The 8,038-nt window shown below is 36.0% G+C and overlaps 1 pseudogene; it reads right to left on the reverse strand.

Annotated features, from left to right (window-relative positions):
• Positions 1-1,317: 1,317 nt before the first annotated feature.
• On the reverse strand, positions 1,318-6,823 carry LOC109014817 (annotated as a pseudogene).
• Between the last annotated feature and the right edge of the window lie 1,215 nt (positions 6,824-8,038).

The raw sequence follows: 8,038 nt of genomic DNA on the forward strand, positions 1-8,038 counted from the left end.
GATAATCAGTCTGCAGGAGATTGAAAGAATTGTAACTTAATAGAGAACTTGTGTGAAATCTGTGCAAAAATTCTGCTTGGGGAATTCCCCATATACTCTGCAACCTCATAATGCAATGCATTGTGGCCAAAAGACAAATAAAAAAGTTTCATACTGAACTTTCTTCTCTGATAGTCATAGTCGTCGTAGCGTCAAAATGACGCTTATTTTCCTTTCAAAAAGGAAAAAAAAAAAAATACAAATTGCACATTGCCAATGAAATTTTATAAATAAAAAAAAAATCAATAAGTTGAGGATAAGAAGAGAAGAAGACTTGGAAAGTTCATAATGCGTTTTAGAAGATAGAGACCATGGGAGACTTGCATTAATTAGTCAACAATGACATTCTAACGATTCTTCTAAGCTATATATATATATATATATATAAATAAAATAGCATCAATAATTCTGATGTTGATCTATGACATAATATCTTTGTATATTAATTAAGAAGAGCTTTGTTATTCATCATCCATACACACCACATACTACACACCACATTTTTTTTTAAAATCTATTTTGGTTTTATATATCTTAAACCAATTGAATTCTTCTACTCATCATTCATACACTACACATTTGGTAAGAGAAAAAAATAAAAAAAATAAAAAAAAGTATAGTGTGTGTTGTGTGAAGATGATGAATAAAAATTTTCAATTGAAGAAATGTTATAGAGATTCTACAAAAATAAATTTAAAAACTAACATGCTTTGATACGATATAATATTAGATTATAAAGTTATTTTTATTGTAAAATAGATCTAATGTATTAGATGAATCCATGTCAGTTTGTGAATTTATTTTAATAGAATTTATTTTATGACTGGATTACTTATCTGCTAGAAGATTGTAAATTTTGGAAGCCTTCTTAAATCAGTTCCATTCTGAGAAAAAAAAACAACCTCAATATTCTTGTAAGCTATTCCTTTCACTTTAGAAGAGTCATACAGCTATTCACAAGTTTGATATGCAACACTCCAACTTTTATGGGATTATTGTATTCATAAAAATAGTCAAAATACTGATAGTTTTCTATGCAAGTTCAATTATAAAATAACATGCTACTAGAAATTTTAAGCTCGGATCTATTGTGTTATGTGCACATGATATCATTCTTACATATCGGATAATCGAACAGTTAAGGAACCAACCATTTATTTTTTTTCTTTTTGATCAGATTAACCTATAGTCTTAAAATATTGCAGAGGGGCATGAGATCACAACAAAAAACATGAATTTTTTCGCAAATTGTTTTTGAGTAGGAAACAAAATAAGCCCTTGTTGAGGATCAATGAGCAGGGCCAACTCTTCTAGCTTGCAAATTTCAGATGAAGAAATAAAACAAGTCATTCCTCAGGATCTCCGATTAAGGCCAACTCTTCAATCCATTGCATGAAATCAACGAGAAAAAAGAAAATAAGCTCTTGTTCGGGACCACTGAGCAAAGCCCATATCTATAAACCACAACACGGGATCACAAAGCAAGATAAATTTCTACAAGATGCTGAACGCGAAAGCAGGAACAGATATATGGCTCTTGCTCAAAATGATCCATCATGGCCAGTCTTTACAAGTCCCTAGTCCTCATCACTAGATTCAAGCTCATCCTCTTCTTGCTTGGAGGGAGGTCTTCCCACGCAAACTTCCACTAGAATCCTCCAAATGAGTAGATTTGAAGATTTTGGGCCTGCGTTGAGGGATGCAAAATACAAGCAACGTAAAAATAGCAAACATGAAATGATTCAGCGATGCTTACTTGCTTCTGTTTCCCAGTGAGAGCATTGAAAAAATGAACTGCTACGGCTACTATTATTTAACTGATTCATTTACATCAAACTTTCAGTCCAATCACGTCATCCTCACAAGGTTTGCATAATTGGTTAAACAAGTATAATTTTATCAGTTGCAGTTGTAAAGATGTGAAGAAAATACACCATTCCAATTTCCGGAGATTTCTGAAGAGGGCGAACTTGTTCATAAAAGTGAACTTGGGACACAAGGCATGCCACCTTGCTACCTGATTCCAGAGCCTTTTCCTTTCCACCTACGTCAACCACAACAAAACTACCTGCACATTGAAAGAGCTACTCTATTTCGTTATTTAGTCCTTATAAGATGCTACAAGAATATCACAACAAAAAATAATAAACCATCTTAACGCTCGCCCACCCTTCCACCATCTTCTATACATTCAATCACTTCGGACCATCTTTAGTAACAAAAACAAATGGAAATTTACTATATCTTTTCTTTTCCATACAAGTATGGAAATGTGATACCTAAATACTCTAATAGAAATAAAGTCCTGATTCATTTTTGAGAGCACCTTGCCATCGATAGTGAATGGTCAAAAGGCCTAAACATACTTTTAAATAGACAAAAAATAAAAAAATAAAATAAAAAATAAAACCTCAAGGAATTCATGCAGGTTCGAGTCCAGCACCTCTAGAGAAAATACAGAACCAGTGAACTACCATTCGCTTTGATCCCTACTTTTGTTTACCCAGTTCCCCTAAAGAAAAAACTGGTAGTTACCAATACCATGATAGAGTTTAAGGTCCATCGAATAATTAATGCAATGATAGAAATGCTTTATTTTTTTCACATGTAAGGTTATGAATGTAAAAAACTGAAGTACAATGATTGATCCACTGGAGGTACGTAATAATAACCAACTACAAGAATTAAAGAAAATTTAGAAGTTCTACAGATTTCTTGGAGGGAACGACTTAACCCTCAGATTCCAGACAATGACAGGTAATTTTCTTGGTAAATGTAATCCGGAGTTTACATTCTAGGGATGGGTTCGAAGCGCCCTGCCTCGGTGAGATTCCATGTCATCAAAATACTTTTAGTAAAGGGTAGTGCTATTCAGCTGCCCAGCGTTTACCGCGGGGCATACCACTAGTGCAATTTTTTTTTTTTCATTTTTTTTAAACATTTTTTAACATCCTTAATCATTAAAAAAAAATAAAAAAATATACAATTTCACTAATAGTCATTTCCTTAACCATTAAGAAAAAAATAATAAATAAAATAAAACATTCAAGCGGTAAATTTGAGCGGTAGGTTTGAGGGGGCCAAGTAGCATTTTCCTTTTTGTAACTGTATTTGGAATAAAGCTTTAACAAGATGGGATTCGAGAATTTTCTGATTTTGAAGTTTTAATGTGAAGCACACCTCGTCTTATCCACATGCTCTTTTGAAGCTTAGACGGAAACAATGCCATTGATTACTCGCCTTGCCCAACCATTACCTTGAGAGAGATGGATAAAAAAAGCTATCAGGATTAAAACTTGGAGGTGGAGACATATTGTGTACAGAGAGAAACAAAACTATTTCAAAAAGAGGGCAAGGAAGAAGAATTACGAGTAGATAAACAGCATTACAACTTTTTGGCAAACTACCTAGCTCAATATTCACCCAAGCCGATCACTTTTATGTAGTATATGGACTTTGCTTGAATCCACTCAACTTCTAATTATTTATAAGTCTAAGATAGAAAGTCGTCAAAATGTAGAAGGTAATTATCAAACAAAAATATATATATTTATTTTTTCCTTCTTTTTCTTGGTGCCAGTTAATCAATGCTAGGTATAGAGAGATGGGGGTGTGTGTGGGTAGAAGCATGGTAAAATAAAATAGAAAATCATAAATTCACGAGGCTTGGGATCTTCAAACTGATAGGATCTTTGCACCAAGGCATTTTGTAGCAGCTTTCCTAGAAAGATTCAAGGACCTTGGTAAACCCATTTCAAACTTGTAACTTGAAATCCCAGTGACTCACAAATTCCCATAAATGCGTTTGCAATGCAGATAAAAAGATCAAATATCTAACTAACATCATACACAAAAAGCTAAGAACTCGTTTGCAATGCAGATAAAAAGATCAAATATCTAACTAACATCATACACAAAAAGCTAAGAACTTTGTCGGGCTAGCGCTAATTCCTCACACACGCAAACAGAGAGAGGCAACTGTAAAAGTAACAGTTGAGGAAAAAATTAAGGAAAAAAAGAGTACCTCAATGAGATTAGAACCTCGAAGAGACAGCACTTGCATGATAGCTTGACCATCCTGGAGATTGAACTTCTCTTCCTTGGCTGCCCTCTTCAGATTCTTCCTTCCTCCTTTCATGTGCCCGGAGTGCTACTACACAGTTTCACTCACATGCCTTTTACAAAAGATAGCTACCAAGCTAAGAGGAAAGCATGCAATGAATGAATTTACCCAGCATGGATTGCCCAGAAGGACCCTATCGTTTTACCTGAAATCGCAAAGAATGGTGATTATGAACCTAAACCTAACAAGAATGAATTGTAAAGTGTGCCAAAAATTGATCAGATCACATAGGAGCTCGGCTCCCGAGCATCGACCATGTGAACCGACCACCTATTAAATTGATCCAACTATGTACTGTCTCTCAAAAAACTTAGGAAATAAACTTATTTGAACTCAGAAATAGAAAACTCCCAATTACAGGAGTTCCAGAACTGGTGTCACGCCAGTTTAACCCTTATAAAACCCTAGCATTGCTGCCAGGAGCACACACTCTGTTTTCTCCCAAGTCTGCACCCTTCTCAGCTTGCTTTTCGCTAAGTTCATCAAGAAACTCATGGAAAAAGTATTGTAAACCCTCCTCAAGGCCTGCAGCCATAGGTAACCAAAAACCTTCAGATTTCAAATCTGATTGCCCTAAAATTCATCTGTTTCCTTCCGTAGTTGGTAAGAAGGATTAGGATTTCATCTCTAATCAATATGTTAACTAAGTTTTCAAATTAATGATGAAAAAAGAAGACTATAAAAAAGTTTTCAACTTCCTTTAAACCACATCCTTCAATTCCTAAAGGCTGCAACTTTCTGCACAATCTTTAAATTGAAGAAGTTTGAAGGGGCATACATTCTAAAATTTAAAATTCCAGATCTTTTGTGATCCTAGCTTGTTCTTAACTGTTTCTCTACGTCTACACAAAACCCTAAGGCTCTAAAGTGCAAGGAACGTTTCTAAATCAAGTCCACTCAAGTGGCATCACTACATCATACATAGATATGCGAATTCAGGTTTGCTAAGGGTAAGACTCGGCCACTATAGAAAATTCTGCAGCATTATTATCCAATAGACGTGGCTGTTTAGACCCTCTGTGGGGGCTGTATTGAGAGTTCAATCCTGTAACTTTTAACCCCAATTTACCTATAAAAAATATAATTTTTAACCCCAATGACTCAGGCTTCGTTTGGAATCACAACTTATCTCAACTCATCTCAACTCATCATTACAACTTTTTCAAATTCCAATACAAAATATAATAAACAATTCAACTTTTTCAAATCTCAAAATAATAATAATAATAATAAATAATATTCTAACAATATTTTATTATCTCAACTCAACTCAACTCAACTCACTTCAACATCCAAACGCAACCTCAATCTTGCAATCGCATATATTACCGAATGAGTAATTTTATATATCAGCCTACACTCTCCACACACCATGCATTCAAATTTTTTTTTTTTTTTAATTCAATACACTAAGTGTGTTGAGTGTGTGATAAATAGTAGGCTGATATAAATATTTTTTCTTACCGAAGTATTGAGCCATACGAAGGAGTTAGAATGGGTAAAACTCCACAGCCACAAGGCTGGTTGCACAGCCATACACACCAGCACACAAACACTTGGTCTTCGTTGGTGCGGCTATGCACACACTTTGGGATGACAGACAGGGCGAGAGCGAGAGACAGAGACAGAGACAGAGACAGAGACAGAAAGAGAGATCACCTGGGCTCTCAGCGATGCAGGAGTCCGAGCGTGAGAGAGTTACTTCCGGCCGTGCGAGATAGGGAGACAGCGGGAGTTTACTTCCGGCAGGAAGGACCGAGCGAGAGGCAAAGAGAAGAAGAGCTGCCTTTTATGTGTAGGGATGGCGTGAGAGACGAGGTTGATCTTCGGCAGTGGTGCAGAGACAGTGAGAGAGAGCGTTAAGGAAAAAGCCAAGCGATAGAGAAAAGGGGTCCGGGCGCGCGTGATTTTTACAGAGCGTAAGAGCATCCGCATCCGGCTGCCAAAGAATTTTTTAAGTGAAAATCAAAGAAAATCTCTTCTTGTATCTGGGGCTGAGCTCTAACCGACAGAGTCGAATATCCAATTTCGACGTTCGATTCTGATTAAAATTGGAGGTCAAGTTGAACTCCCACTGCGGTTCTAAGAACTCGAAGAGAAAGCACTTGCGTGATGGTTTGACCATCCTGGAGATGGAACTTCTCTTCCTCTGCCGCCCTTTTCAGATTCTTCCTTCCTCCTGCCCAGACTACTACTACAGACTACAGAGTTTCACTTCCACTCACACTCCTTTCACAAAAGACAGCAACCAAGCTAAGAGGAAAGCGTGCAATGAATTAGTTTTACGTAGCACAGATTGCCCGAAAGGACCCTATCGTAAAGGACCCTATCGTTTTGCCCGAAGGGCCGAAATCGCATGGAATCATATGGATGATTCCGAATCTAAATCTAGCTGCATGAGATTTTTACATTCCTGGCAGTGTTTTGGTTTGCAAATTGCTTCTCTGAAGTTCCTACCTGAAATTTTCGCCTTCTCAAAAGTTGCACCTCAGCTGGATCGCTGTAAATGCTTGAGTTGATTGGCTATGCGAAATGCTGTGCCTTTTGCACCTTTTGGAGTTAATTACAACATCGTGTGAGTGATTGCATCTTACCCTACTACGATCCATCTGGTTCAATTTGCAATCACCCTCATACCATCAAACAGTTGTAATATATCGAATTTTCTTAGAAAGACAAAAGTTACAAAATGATTCCTTTTAATAAAATACTTTCAAAAATAGTTGTTTAAGCCAAAAGGACATTTATTTTAACGTTTTTACAATTAACTCTTCACTTTTTATGATTTTCGTTTTTAAAAATTTATCTATGGTTTTTTTATTTATTTATAATTTTGATAATTTTTAATTTTCATTGCTGCCAATTTGCCATATGAGTGTCGTGTTCCCATAACAGCTCTAAACAGGCTCGATGGCACAAGCTGAAGAATGCATATATCATATATCATATAAGAGAGATAACAACTATATCATGAGATGTACCTCGGGTCAATCATATCTTTCTCTGCAACTCCACTCCCTTGTGAAAATGTATAAATCCAGCATAATTGAGGTGCTTTAACTCTTATCCTAAATGGCAATGAGGCCAACCATGCTCCTTGGATAATGCTTCTTAAGTTTTCTCCTTCTAGTATTGCTTGCCATGTATTTCAGAAATCAAACATGTTAAAGATATTTTCCTATCATAAAGATAGAGGGTAATTCACTAAGTATCAGCATCACAGAAGAAAAAATTAACAGATCATTAATTATCAATTAACTGAGTAGTTGCTATCCTATAGACCAGTATAGTTAGATCATTGATTATCAATTCACGCTACGTTTGGGTAGTGGAAATACCTGAGAAGTGTTGAGAATGTTAGTGAATAGTTATGAGTAGATATTGAAATGGGTTTGTGGGTTCCATTGAGAATATTTTAAATTGTTTGGCATGTGAAATATTTTCATAAGCACGAAAATACTTGAAGAGTGTTGAGAAGACTTTGCTACCCGATGTAGCCTAAATATCAGCGTCACAGTAGGGTTCCTTAATTTTGAATTTAACGGCTGGTGAAAGTTGGACAACACATTGCAGGCTAGTTTCACTGAGACCAGTAAAAGTGAATACCCTCCTATATCATACATCTTGTCATACATCTAAAGCAGACTAGGCTGGATGTAATCAATCCTCATCATCTTGTCTATCAATATGCATGCCTTGTAATTAATCAATAAATAGTCTGCATGTCCTCATAGCCAATGACACTTATGTTCAATGACTGAAGCTGGCTTTTCATACTACATTTTGATGTTAGAATTCAGTGTGTGTGAACTCAGCATAAATTGTGGGCTCAGTTCTGAATAGCTGAAGTTTTCTTTCTTTCTCTCTTCCGACTGA

This window comes from Juglans regia, chromosome 10 (genome assembly GCF_001411555.2).
Source record: "Juglans regia cultivar Chandler chromosome 10, Walnut 2.0, whole genome shotgun sequence".
Taxonomy (NCBI): Eukaryota; Viridiplantae; Streptophyta; class Magnoliopsida; order Fagales; family Juglandaceae; genus Juglans; species Juglans regia.